Below are 14,726 nucleotides of genomic sequence, written 5' to 3' on the forward strand. Positions count from 1 at the left end.
TGGCTCAGGTTTCTCAGAGAAGCTGTGGCTGCTCCATCCCTAGAAGTGTCCAAGGCCAGGTTGGATGGAGCTTGGAGCAACCTGGGATAGTGGAAGGTGTTCCTGCCCATGGCAGGGCATGGAAGTAAATGATTTTTCAGTTTCCTTCTGACCCAAACCATTTCTGGTTGATTCTATGATATCTGAAGGGAGAATATTTCTTATAGCACAAATCATCTCACTGAAAGATTTCTGTTGAACATCTGATTTGTTCATTAGGAAGATCTTTCTGCTTTCTTGTTCTATTTGAAATAAATACAGCAACAATTCAAATCAATATTGTGCCTTTAGAGGGTGTGTGAAAAAAGTTCACACAGATGTGTCTTTTTCTGCATTTTGCTGGTCCATTTTCCAAACTGGAGCTTATTGAGAAATCATTTTATCACACCTGGAAATTATAAGTAAAATAAACAGCTTTAAGTGCTCATTGATATTTTTGAAATAGAAACTCTAAGGCTTCCAATAAATCCCAGTCAGTTTTAAAGTAACATAGTTAAGTAAAAAAGTTCAGGATTCAGAAGGAAATTTCATATCACTTGAGAATAAAATAAAATAAAATAAAATAAAATAAAATAAAATAAAATAAAATAAAATAAAATAAAATAAAATAAAATATTCAATTCTATAAATACTAAACAGAGAGAGAAAAGCTATCTAATTTTCCCCAAACTGTTCTGTGCAGGAAACTTGATGTCACGATCACAGGAAGAAAAGACTATCCATAGCTTTTTGTGTTGCAGAAAGGGAAGATGGTCGATACTTGTTTAATTGAATATATGAAAATATATGAACAATTTCTTCACAGAAAGATTTTTATTAATTACAAATGTATAATCTCAGGCTGCAACTGATAAAGGGTGTGTAAATTTGGATTTTAATACTCTCAATTCATGTTTGGATTCTTATTCCCTTTTTCCAAAACATTTTAAAGTCCCACACTGGGCACTTCTGAAAACCGGCCCATTGTCTGAGTGACCTCCCCTCAGCAACTGAGCTCTTTTGAAAACAGAACTTCAGTTGGGAGCTGACCACATCTGTAAAAGTGGAACAGCTTTTCAAACAGAATTAGATGTCAAGTTTCAAAAACACTGGTAGGCATTTAAATACCAGGATAGAAACAAATATTCGTATTTATAACCTGTTCCAGTGGTTTATTAGCCTCTGAGTAAAGACTTTCTTCCTAATATCTAATCTAACCCTGCCCTCTGTCACTTTGAAATATTTCTCCATATGTTCCTCAATCCCTTGTCCCAAGTCCCTCTCCAGCTCTCCTGGAGCCCCTTAAGGCACTGCAAAAGCCCCCAAGTTCTCCCTGGAGCCTTCTCTTCTCCAGGCTGAACAATGCCAGCTCTCCCAGCCTGGCTCCACAGGAGAGGAGCTCCACCCCCTCATCAACTCAGGGACCGCCTCTGGACTTCCAACAGTTCCATGTCTTTGTGGATTTGGGGGCCCCAGACCTGGATGCAGAGCTGCAGGTGGGGTTTAGAGGACATGGTTTAGTGGTGGATTGGCAGTCCTGGGTTAGCAGTTGAATTTGATGATCCTAAGGGTCTCTTCCCACTAAAATAATTCCATAGTTCTATGATTCTGTAAACTGACTTTTAATTTTAAATTGTCCTATTATCCAGTTTTTAAGGTTTTATTTCAGGCAATCAGGCAGCAGGTGTAACTTGTGCTCCCTGCTCAGAGTTAGCAAAACTTGCAGAGTGAGTTTGGTGTGAGATTGGTGGTTACACAGTCTGAAACCAGCTTTAGTACCAGATCTGACACTCTTGGCTTCAGTGGAGATCCAAGGATGAGAACAAGTGAATATTTGCTCCTCCTGCCCTGCATCTCGGGCCCTAAGCTCATCCTGCCAGCATGTGATGCGATGAGTGCTGGCTCCTTTGTGAGCTCATCCCGTGTGAGGATTTTGTGGCTGTGTCCCTCCACCGCCACAGGATTTCTGGAGACATTTGTGAGCCCCAGACCCTTCTCAGTGGCTGCAGAGGGCTGGTCCATCTGCTGTGTGGTGTTCACTTACGGGGAGTCAGAGGAGCTGGCTGCCAGCTCCCAGCAGACAGATCAAACCGGCATAAAAAGGGATTAGTATCTGAAGACCGGATGGAATTCCCTGACGTTACCCCTTAAAAGTTTCAGGTGGAGGATAAAAAAAATTCTTGTAACCTGAAACCTTCTGATGTCCAAATTGTTATGTTGCATAGGAAATCTCCTTCTTTCTTACAGCCCCTGGTGGACTTTCACTGATGAGTGAGTGGGCCATCTGTTTAATTTCACGATTAACGTGTGTGTCGTGCAGTTATAAGCACTTTCCTCCCTGCACTGTCCGGCTGCCCATATCTGAAGTGTAGCTGGTTTTGGTCCAAAAACCACAGCAGGGCGTGTAATTAATAAGGGTAATGTTGTGATATGATAAGTGCTGCAGTGTAGTGTGTGGTTGGGTCCATTGTTAACCCCAGAGCTGTTCATTTCAGGGCAATGTTTTAAGCTGATTTACATGGGAGATAAGCAAATTCATCTGTATTACAGCAATAAGACTATTTAGCACTTATCCATCTGCAGATCTTAAAGCAATTTTTAAACATTAATTAATTAAACTTGGTGTTCAATCAAGCTGCAAACAAGCTTACAGTACTGTAGCCCCATTTCTAGAAAGAAATCCAGAAGAGTGTGAGAGAAATCCCTGTTTTACCAGCCTAAACTGAGAGAAACTGCCCCCAGTTTTTATTAGAAGTTATAAAAGACCTATTGTGTGGCTCTGTCCTTCTTTGGACACCTGGGAAAAAACTCCCTTTAACTTTGATGTCCATTCAATGCTAGGTTTCCCCTTACAACTTAATAGTGAGATATCCTTTTACCAAAATGGTGTTCAAAACACACCCCTGATAAATGAAGGAGGAGTGGGTGAGTTTTTCCTGTGGTATTCTGAACTATGTTAGAAAAAAAAGTCTTTTACGCCCTATTTATCTATGTCTGTGTCTTCTCTGTCTCTACTCAAAAACAAAATGAGAAGTGTCTACATTTTTCAGCAGTCTGGGGCTGTTCCCAGCTCTGTGTAATCAGTTAAAAGAATCCTCGTGCTTTGCAGTGGCTCCAGCTTGGATCCTGAGAATAAATGCTCCTTCTTTTTAGTTACCGGAAAGCCAGGTAGCTCTGCAGTAATCTGGCCAAACTCACTGAGTGAGCTGAGGATGTTTTAGCTGCCCAGCAAAAAAACCCCTCATTAACTGCACAGGACTTGCTTCCATAGGTTTGCAGGATGCAGCTGTGCCCTGCAGGCACTATCCCGCCGTGGGGTGGGAAGTCCTTGGTAAGGCAGCTGAAATGGTTGCTATAGGGTCTCACAGCAGGAATACAGACTCATTGGATGTGATCCTGATTGCTTGTGCCAGGCATTTGACTACTCAGTTGAAAGAGTAAATAGGGACTTCAAAGCCTCATCAACCTGCAAATCAAATATATCCACAGCTGGAGGGAGACCTTGCACAGCAGAGGATGGGGGCAGATGGGCAAAATCTACCTGAGCACAAGTCTGAGGAGGAGCAGCTGAGGGAGCTGGGAAAGGAACTCAGCCTGGAGAAAAGGAGTCCCAAGGGGAACTTTCTGGCTCTGTGCAACTCCCTGACAGGAGGAGACAGCCAGGTGGGGGTCAGGCACTGCTCCCAGGGAACGAGGGACAAGATGAAATGGCCTAAAGTTGTGCTGGGCAAGATTTAGACTGGATAAAAATTTCTTCACTGAAATGTTGTTTTGGCATTGGAACAGGCCATCCAGGGAAGTGGTGGAATCACCATGCTGGAAGTGTGGATGTGACACCAGAGATGTGATTTAATGGTGGGCTTGGCAGTGGTGGGTTGACAGTTGGGCTTGATGACCTTAAAGGTTTTTTCCAACCTTAATGATCCAATAATTCTGTGATTCTAAGAGAAGACCTGTGGGCGTCCCCCCTCTACACATGGGTAAAGGGTTGGAGGAATATCCAGCCAGATTTGCAATGAACTCCTCAGCCAGCACCAGTGGCATTCACCCTTTAAGTGTTCCTGTAAGTGGTCATGTTTTCTGAAACCTTGGTGACCTGAGGTGGCCATCTCTGGCCACCAGTGTCACAAAAAGGTGGTTCTCGAGGTGCTCTGCCCACACTCACAAATCAGAGCAGGGTCATGGTCTCCATTTTGACTCAATGATCTTTGAGGTCTTTTCAGACTTTAATGATTCTCTGTCTTCTTCTTTGACAAGCTCTGAGGACAGGTCCTGCTGCATGGGGCATCCCATTGTTGTTGTCTGAGATTCTTGTGGGCACACCCTGTGGTCTGCAGTTTTACTGTGAGATTCGCTGTTCTGTGTCAGAAAAAAAGTGTGAGGTGCTTCCAGCAGCAGGTTTTTAATTGCTGGTGTCACCAAAAAGGATGTCTTCTGGGTCTTTGTAAAGCCTAGAGAGAGATGGGGTGCCACAGGGAAGAGGAAAGATGCATTTATCTAGTTGGCATTCCCTGATGTATGAGCTGGGACACTCACAGACAGAAAATAATCAGTAACAGGAACTTTTCCCCTTCAGCTCGTCTAGGGGAGGGGAAAAAAAGAAAAAAAAAAAAGAAAAAAAAAAAAAAGAAAAGAAAAAAAGAAAAGAAAAGAAAAGAAAAGAAAAGAAAAGAAAAGAAAAGAAAAGAAAAGAAAAAGAAAAAAAAAAAAAAAAGTGTGCCAAGAAAGCTCCTTTCCAGGGCCTCTTAGACACTTTCCCAGTGCCAGAGGATGATCTTTGAACATCTGTTACAGCTCTGCACATGAAAGGCTCACAGGCACATTAGTTTGCATGTCCAGCCGTCCTACCCTATCTCCAAGGGGGATGCGCTCATCGCTGACGGAGCTATCTGCAGGATGTGATTGCTCATGCTGCACCCAGGTACTTGGCAAGTGAGGGGAGTGACGACGTTCTTGGCACCACACCTGCCCCGTGTGTTGAGCCACGGGCGGGATTTCCGCATCGCTGTCTCCCCTGCCTGGGATGAGAGCGGCTGCGAGCTCACAGCTGGAGCTGGCCGAGCCCAGCAGCTCGGGAGGGAGGATTTTGTCTCTCCTTTCAAGGCAGAGCTGTGAAAAGACTTGCACTTGATGGGTTTTTCCTCTCCAGCTAGACTGAAGGTGCTCAGTGGACTTGGTGGTCTCTGGTCTTCGCTTCAGCTTCTGAGTTTTTTTAGGTAAAGCATTCTTCTTCCCTTGGGGTGACTTGCAGGAAGTAACACAGTGCCCTGACCCCTAAAATGCAGCAGGAGCTTTCCTGTTGGTTTTAAAGCAGCCCCAAAATCACCAAGGCACTGTCAGGAGCTGGGTCCAGCTGCTCTTAGCTCCTGTTGGTTTGCTTTGACTACAAGACCTACCTTCACCAAAGCAGCATCCTCGCCTCCCTGTCAGCCAGCAGGATACCAGTTTAGATTGCTGCGAGTTTTACAACCCTGCTTTTATGCCAGATTGGCTGGGAATCACCCTAGAAGGGTCAGCTGTCTGGAATGCCTTGTGCTCCTTGTTATTTTCCCAGCCAGAACTGCTCACAGTAAGCAATGCTCCCAGAGCTGGGTTTGTGAGCAGCTCTTACAAATGAGTCAGGAAGGGTCATGACGCTTTGGTCATTTGTCTCTGCTTCTCTCTCTTATCTCTTCTACATATTTATTTCAAAGAAAGTGTTTGGGCTGTTCTCAGGGCAAAGTTCAGTTCAGCCTCCTGCTGTATCTTAGTCACAGACTCATTAAGGTTGGAAAAGCCCACTGAGACCACCAGGTCCCACCTTTCCCCCAGCACTGCCAAGTTCCCCACCAAACCATGTCCCCAGGTGCCACATCCACCTGTGTTTTGAACAATTCCAGGGATGGTGGTTCCACCACTTCTCAGGGCAGGCTCGCCTGACCACCCTTTCAGGGATGAAATTTTTCCTAATATTACATCTAAACCTCCCCTGCACAACTTGAGGCTGTTTCCTCTTTTCCTATCAGTTGTTACCTGGAAGAAGAGAATGATCCAGCAGTTTAACCATCTTATACTTGGATTTAAGAATTTTTACATGGTGTAAGCAAGGCAGGGAACAACACCTGGTTTTACACAGAGCACCAGGCAAATGCCACACCAGTGACAGCTTTTGGTCACCAGTGGTCGGGGCTGGGGTTACATCTTGTTGCTGGGAGATAATTTTTTCTTTATTTTGGCCAAATGCTGATCTGTGTGGTTGTGGGACTGCCTCCTTCAGAACAAGGAGACACAGAGATGGGGCAAAACTGCATCCTAAATCTTACCAGAGCATCAGTCTCTTTCTCTCTTTTTCTCAGTCTCACCCCATTTAATTCAACTCTTACTTTCCAATTTGCAACTGTGCGTTATTTTTGTCTCTGCAGACACAAACCCAAATCCTGATTTCATTAATGTTAGTGGCAAAACTTCCAATAACTTCAACTGCACCAGGACTTGGCTCACTGTGAAGAAAATGTTCTGAAGGCAATATGTACTGCCACAAGGCTTCAGACATCCATAAATCCATCAGGCCAATGAGTATTTCCATCTGCCATCCAGCATTTGGAGTCATGTGTGTTAACAATATGAGCTAGAGAGTGAAAGTTACCAGCAAATGCATTTCTGCAACTATTTCTTCCCCCCTTATTGATGAGGCTTTTGTATTTACTGGCAGAAGGATGAAGAACAGCTTCCAGAGCACAGTAGTTTCTGTGTAGGTTGTCTCTTGGATGTCAGTGTGATGAACACCTTGAAAATGTAGTAAGACCTAAAAAGTTTGGTTTGGTTCTAGGAAAGCTGAGCTTATTTCCCAGCTCTGCAACCAACCTCCTGTGTGTCCCAGGGCAAATCACTTGATCTCGCTGTGCCTCTGTCCCTCTGTTACATTTCTAGCTCCTATCCTTTGCTTATGCTAAATTACAGGCAAAGCTGTAATACAAATACAAATACAAATACAAATAATAATAATAACAATAATAATAACAATAATACCGATATGGTCTATACACTGCATCAAATCTCAGCCACCCGCATCTGGCCAGCTACACTCTGGCAGGACTCACACAGCTGAGCAGCACACATGGGAACCCTTTAGATGGGGGAAAAAAAAAAACACCAAAACAAACACCTTTCCCTTTCCTGGTGAATAATTTTAGGACTAGACCGGTAGCAAAGCCAAAGTGCAACCTGGAGGCAATTTTGCTGGCATTCTGAAATGAGTTTTATTTAAGTCCATAAATGTTTTTGAAAAGTCTGTTTTAACAGAGGCCAGAGTGCCCTGGGGTGACTCTCTTTAAAGAGCTTTGTTGGGTTAATGATGATTTGTAAATTCTGTCTGTCGGAAGTGCTGCTGACACTATCTTGGAAAAGTCTCTGCTGGGGAACACAGGTACCTTGTGTTTTCTGAGGTGCTTTGGTGTTTTCCTTTCCAATAATGCCCGTCAGTGCCCCGACCCTGCGTGGCCACAGTGGAATGATGCTCTGCTGTATGGCCATGCTCCTGTGCTACATCCACACATCCATGTCTTCTGTGGCATTTGGGATGTCACCATGCAGAGCAGATGGCATTGCCCTGGGATTTGGGGAGATGAACACCTTGGGGAACTCACCAGATCATTTCTGAGCAAGGACAACACCTGGCAGATCCCTGCTGTAACTGCAGCTGGATGTGCTGTGGTGTGGATGAAGGACACATCTCACCTGTCAGAGGGAGAACTCAATTCATGCCACAGAGAGGGTCCTGCTGGGATGGTGAATAATTGCCATGGGGATGCCCTGAACCAGGAGCCAAAGCCACAAATCCTGGCATTAACTGTCAGAGAAAGGAAAAGGTCAGTCATTTGAGTCGTACAGAGACTGAAGTCTCTGTATTTGTGTTGAGCGGGAAGTAGGACTTCTAAATGACTCTGAGAAATACTCAGAATTGTACTTTCTGCTGCTGCCTCTCCAAGCATGGACTGCGTGAAAACAAGATGCCTGCTATTTCTGCTAAAATCCCACAGTTTGGTTTCTCTGCAATCACTGTTTCAAGCCTCTGGGTCCTTTCAGAGGGCCCAGCTGCATCTTGCAGGGATCAGCAGCACTATTTCTACCCCTCAAATCTACTCCAGCAGCTTCAGTTTGGATAAAATTACAGCAACCATCAATCCAGTGCTCGTAGTCCAGAGCCAACGCTAATCACCACAGAGGGGAAGGAAGCAATTTTCTTCACACTTTATTACTGTGCAGCTCCATACTTACACATCTCAGTGATGCTCTCTATTTTGCATCCTTGAGGAGCATCCATCACCCTCCAGTGCTGGAAGGGCTGACAGAAAACCAGGCTGGACAGACCACTGCACTACCTAAGGTAGAATTCAGGCCTAGGCCTGACCTAACTGTGGCTGCCTGCAAGCTCGGCTGATGCCAAATATCATTTTCTCTTTGGTGGAGGGAGTGGGAGAGGGTCGGGGGATGATTCATCCCATGCTGGGGGAGGTGTCTGAGGCAGCCAGGATAAATCACCCTTTGGAGGCCCAGCTCTCTAGGTGGAGCCCATACAATTCACCCCTGTGAGATTCCAAATTTCTTGATGGCTGTAGTGGAGAGAGGTGTTCCTCACCTCTCCTGGCCATGGGCGCTGTATTCCTGGCCCTCTGCAGCAGTTCTTCAGATGAATGAAATTCCAGAAGATTTGTTTTTGCTTTATAGAAAATTGTCCCAAGCATACTTCCTCTTAGCAGGCTGGTGCAGGACACGAGACCAATATGGATGTGCCATGGTAATAATAATAATAATAATAATAATAATAACAACAACAACAACAATAATGAGAAGAAGAAGAAGAAGAAGAAGAAGAAGAAGAAGAAGAAGAAGAAGAAGAAGAGGAAGAAGAAGAAGAAGAAGAAGAAGAAGGAGAAGAAAAGGAAAAAAAGGAAGAATTGCTGGTTTGGAAAAGGGAAATATACCAGCTGAAACTCAGCAGAAGGGGCCAGTGAGAAATTCTGTTCCAAAATGATTGTGCACTGAGATGAGGTGGAAGAGGAGGGGAAGTTTTATTAATTATCGTACTTAAACCTGAGTGCAACGGCAAACATTACTGCTTTTAAAACTTCCCAGCTGTTCCTTCCTTTGTTCTGGCGACTGCTTGGAAGTTTGAGCAGTGATAAAAGCAAGGGCTCTTAAAGCAGTTTGCAAAGTTGTAGGAGACTTTAAACAGCTGGTATGATAAAACACCCACATTTCCCCTGACAAATGTAAGCTCCACCGGTAGCTTTTAGTACAGGGATCTGTACCAGAGCTATAAAAGAAATCAAATGGTTAAGTGTGGAGGTGAGGTCCCAGGTTTTCCCAGCTCAGTAAAGATATATCCAACCAGCCATTATCACACAGGTGCACGTATATCATTCAACATCAGACATCAAGGAAAAATAATCACCAGGAGCGAGAGAGTAAAGTTCAATGAAAGTTTGAAAGCCTCCTGGAAGGATAATCACACACACACACACATATGAAAAAAAAAAAAAAAAAAAAAAAAAATCTCCCATGATTTTGTTTGGTTGATGAGTTTGGGTTTTCTGGCTGCATCAGATGAGATCTACAAATCCATCTTCATTAGACTTCTAAAAACAATTGTACATTTCCTGGAAGCTCATTAACAGAGGAGCATTGCCAGGCTCTTATTCATAATGACCCTGATTCAACAAAGTAGTTAAACATGTGCTCTGGGACTGATGATTTATAATAGAAAGTATAAAAGGAACCCAGATTTTTTTCTAAGTTGTAGAAAAAACTGAGCCCAGATTTCATTTGCATTTCTAGTGAAAATTCTGGTCAATCCCTCTTTTCTTTGATCTGATATGTTTTAAATAATATATCCAATATCTACCTACCTATTATTTCATCACTCAGCATAAATTCATGTTGAGCTCAAAATACTTGATGACTCCACCTCAGCACCCACTGATTCCTCCTTCTCTTTTCTGAAATACTTCAAATACTCCAGAGGCTGGGAGGGCAGCATCTGTTGCCTGTTGAGCACAAGGATGTAGAATCATGAATGATTTGGGTTGGGACAGGCTGGAAGGTTCATCTGTTCCAAACCCCTGCCACTGGCAGGGACTACTTCCACTAGACCAGGTTGCTCCAAGACGTGACAACCTGGCTTTGAACAATTGCAAGGATGGGGTAGCCACAGATTCTCTGGAGAACCTGTGCCAGGGCCTCACCAGTCTCTGAGTAAAGAATTTCTTCCTAACATTTAATCTAAATCTATCCTCCTACATCTTAAAGCCATGTAGGTAAAAGTCTTTCATGTAGGTTTAAATTTATTTTTCAATAGGTTAAATATCTTTTCTTATTGCAGTTTCTTCATTAAACCTGATTCCCTGCTCCTGGCTCAGCTGTGATCCAGCTTTGGTCCTTATTCCAACTCTCTCCAAGGCATCAGCATCTACTGCTTCTTTCCCCAATTTATTGCTACTTCACCGTTCCTGTTCCCGTAGGATGATAGCCCCAACACTGATTAATCCCTTACTACATCCTAAACTCTGTACAAACATGTAGTCAGAGATTACCATCCCTCTGAGAAGTCTGTAACCTAAATAGTTGAAATAAATTAGGAGGTGAAGTGATTTGCCAGGAGGAAAAGCTGATTTTTGGATTTGCACCTGACAGCGCCAGGTCTCGGTGCCTGGTCATTAATCCCCTGTTCCCCAGGAGAGCACGTGTGTTACCTGCTGGAAGTCCACAGCTGGAAAATGTTCCAGCTACAGCTTTCCTATTGCAGTTCTGCTGGAGAGAGATCACTCCTTGCTTGACACATGGAGTTGTATGAAGTCTCATTACAGAAAATGTTTTATGCTGTCGATCTTCCAAAACGTTGTTGCTGCCAGCAGGGCACTGGCTTCAGAATAGGTGGATTGTGCTTCTAAAAGCTAATTAAAATCATTAGTGGCTCCCTCAGATCAGTTGCCAGAAGCTATCCTTCATGACAGCAACCTCACATTCCCCTTGTCTGCTTCGGTATATTTAAGAGTTATTCTGAAGTTTATTATCTACCTTTTTAAAAATAATTCATGGTTATTTTATGGTAAGGGGAGACATCTTAAAATGATTATGTATACCCAGATAAGCAATAAAAATCACAGAGGTCAAGAAAGAGAGGGCCTGTTTTGAATGTTACAAGTGTTCTGTATCTGCTGCTGGGTTCAAGGCCAGAACCTTTGCCAAATCCCCCGAAGTCAGATATTTTTGCATTCTCTGCTTGTTACAAATGGAAGCTACAAAGCTGCTCAGTGGGAAGGGGATGGAAAAATGAAAGGGGAATTCTCAACAAGAAAATAGCCATGAGAAAATATCTCCATTTAGGACTTCTTTCTCTTTGCCCTGAATTTCTATTTCCCTCATCCTCTGCCATTCCCAGGTTTGTATGCTTTGGAAATGGATAGAAACAGGAGCTTCATGCAAGAAGGTCTATGTCTGTAAGATGGATAAAAACTTTGACCAGGATTTATAGTGCTTACCTGAATACCAAAGAGTAGACCTGTATTAAGTCCCTGGACTGAGAAGGGTGGCTCAGTTCACTGAATACAAGCTGTGACCCTCAATAAATCAAAGTAATACTGCTCTCCTCTGAAACCTTTCTTGTCCTGTCTGTTTCAAATATATTTTATTTGCCTTCCCCAGTTGGTACAGTGGATTCTCCAGGTGCTGACACAAGGCACTTTGAGATTTGTAAGCCACATTACACCTGCAAAGAGCCTGGTGACAGCTGTGAGAGGTGCATTTGTTCCAGCTCTGCTCAGAGCTGCTGGCTACAGCCATTTGTATGGAATAGCTTTGAGCTGTAGTTGTGTAGATTAGGAAGAAATTCTTTACTGTGAGGGTGGAGAGGCCTTGGCACAATTGCCCAGAGAAGCTGTGTCTGCCCCATCTTTGGAAGTGTTCAAAGCCAACCTAGATGAGGCTTGGAGCAACCTGGTCTAGTGAAGGGTGCTCCTGCCCATGGCATGGGATTGGAAATGGATGATCTTTAAAGGCCCTTCCAACCCAAATCATTCTATGATTTTGGCAGAGAACTTGACTGTCTAAAACAAAGTATTTGAGGCTATTGGGAGCAGTTCTTTGTCTGGAGCGTTGCTTTCATGGACATAGAAACTCATTCTGGAAACATAGTTCTAATAATTAAATTAATTTGGATATTTTATGTAGAATGTCAGTTTAGCTTTGTAATAATAAATTCCAGTTTTTCTTCTGTTTGTAGCAATTTACCTCTTACTGGAAGAATCACTTCTGTTCTACTTCTGCTTCCCATGCAGTGATTAGTTCTAGTGCCATGGATTTAGCACCCAGTATGATTTTTAAAAAGCACAATAACACCTGTAAGATGGGGCTGCCCATTGCATCTCTGCTCAGGGCTGCCAGTGATCCCAGCACGGCAAAGAACAGCTCAGAGTGGTTTTGTCCAAAAAAGAAGATGGAAAGAATGTCCGTTGTGCCTGCCTCCTACACTGAGCATCTTCCATGATGATGAAAGGTCCTGGTCCACTTCCTGCCTCTCCCACCTGGAAAGACTATGTAAAAAGAATAACATTCCCTGGCCTTAGATGTGTTGCTGCTCAGTCAGGATTTGCTAAAATTCACTGAAATAGCCATTGAAACCCAAATACGAATAGAAGTTTCTGCAACTCTGATTTCTGCTGTGCAGAAAGGCTGTACCTGTGGTAGCTGAGCCATGCTGCACAGTGACAGCCACCTCTGAAGCCATCCTGCAGGGAAACAGCAATCCAGCCGCATTCATCAGTTCATAGTGAATGACCACAGTTGCTCTGTACATCCCTCACCTAATGGCAGGCTGCCTTCAAAAGTTTGTTGGTTTTCCCCCCCCCCTTTTTTTTTTTTTTTTCTTTTTTTTTGATAGTAGGAAGCATCCTTCCAGTGAACATAAGATCATTTGATGTTACAATAAACCATTCTGCTGGCTCAAATCAAAGATGAGGCACCGAGGTGTTGTAAAAATCTTTGAGTCAACGAAAGACAGCTGGTTGAATCATTTCCCAGATTTTCATATGACTCATAAATTTGTTACATAGTGAGGAAATTCCCTGAAAGCTTCTTGGCAGGCACCACCAGTCTGACCAGTAGCTAAGAAACACATAACCTTCCAGTTATAGGGAGGGAGCAGTGTGGGGAGGAAACAAAGAGCACTCTGCCTTCAGGTTTGAGCCTGGGGTCAGTTGGAAATGCATTTCTGCCACCAAAGCCACAATCCTCCTGCACAAGGGGGCAGGACATTGAAGTGACAGCTCTGGGTCATTATGAGAATATCCAGATGAGTCTTGTCTCCTCCTCTCTCTCATTCCACCCCACTGCACTCATGCACAGAAGCACTCATGTCCAGACTCCACAGGGGTGACCTGGTGGTGCAGATACCTGCACCAGCCAAATACATAAAATTAGATCTTATCCACGTTAACCAAGAGCCATAAATTCATAAATGGTTTGGGTCAAAGGGACTTGAAATATCAACTCATTCCAACCCTCTTCCATGGGCAGAGGCCCCTTCCACTGCCTCAGGTAGCTCCAAGTCTCATCCAGCCTGGCCTTGAACACTTCCAGGGATGTGGTAGCCACAGCTTCTCTGAGAAACCTGTGCCAGTGTTGCACCATCCTCTGAGGGCTAGTGAAGCACTGGAGCGAGACAGGCAGCCCAAATCCTGTCTTATTTGGGCATCTAACTAATGACAAAATTTGAGATGTTTCTGCCGCCATGATCCACATTTCTTTGGGTAGTTAATGGGGAGCACCTTAGAGAGCCTCTAAAGGGAAAAGCCTGCCTATGTGAGAAGGTAGGCTGGGTACACGTGTTCCCCAAAAAGCCTTCAAAGCTGTGTTTGGCTTTTCTACTCTTGCTGCGGATTGTATGTGGACAGGAAGGTCTTCCTTCAAGGGAACCAATTAATTAGACACCTATAGCCTTGGCACAGACTGGGGCACAGTGTTATGGACCCCAAATAAAGCTGTATGAACAAATGCCAGTGACCATCTTGTGCTTGTGTTGACACAAGCACTGGGCAAGATCTTGCCTTACCTCAGAGACCATTTGATCCCGGAGTTGTCTCCATTACCCCAGCAAGATGGAGCTTATCCACAAAACTCCTCCAACTTCAGAGGTTGCTGGTGCAGACAGCTGCGCCTGAATTTCTGCGTGATCCCTTCTTTGTGGCCAGAGGAAAGGAAGAACAAGTTCCTCTCATCCCAAGCTATTGAAGCTCCATGTGACATCAGATATCATGCAAATAATCTCACAATAATATTTTTTCATGTCCCTGTGGTATATAGAGAATAAACCCAGGACACACTCTTGAAAGATGGAGTGTAGAATCATTAATAGCTCTGCTGTAAAACTCAACAATGCAGCATTTGGTCGTCCTGCTGGGTCTCTAAGCTCTACACCTTGTTAACTTTTGAGGAACCCCCAAGGCATCTGGAGGGGCTGTGCATGTCTCAGGTTGTAGAATCTGAGGTGCTTTGGGGTGTTGGCAGATAGGTCTGCTCAGGGTTTTTCCTGGTCACTGGTACCAAAGCCACAAACCACAAGGAGTAATTGACTCCAACATGTTGGGTTGAGGGATGGAAGTGAGATTGTCCAGGTTAGAGAGTGTGAAGATGATGGAGACCACCTTGCAGAGACTTGGGGACCACCAGAGAGG

This window comes from Hirundo rustica, chromosome 3 (assembly GCF_015227805.2).
Source record: "Hirundo rustica isolate bHirRus1 chromosome 3, bHirRus1.pri.v3, whole genome shotgun sequence".
Lineage (NCBI taxonomy): Eukaryota > Metazoa > Chordata > Aves > Passeriformes > Hirundinidae > Hirundo > Hirundo rustica.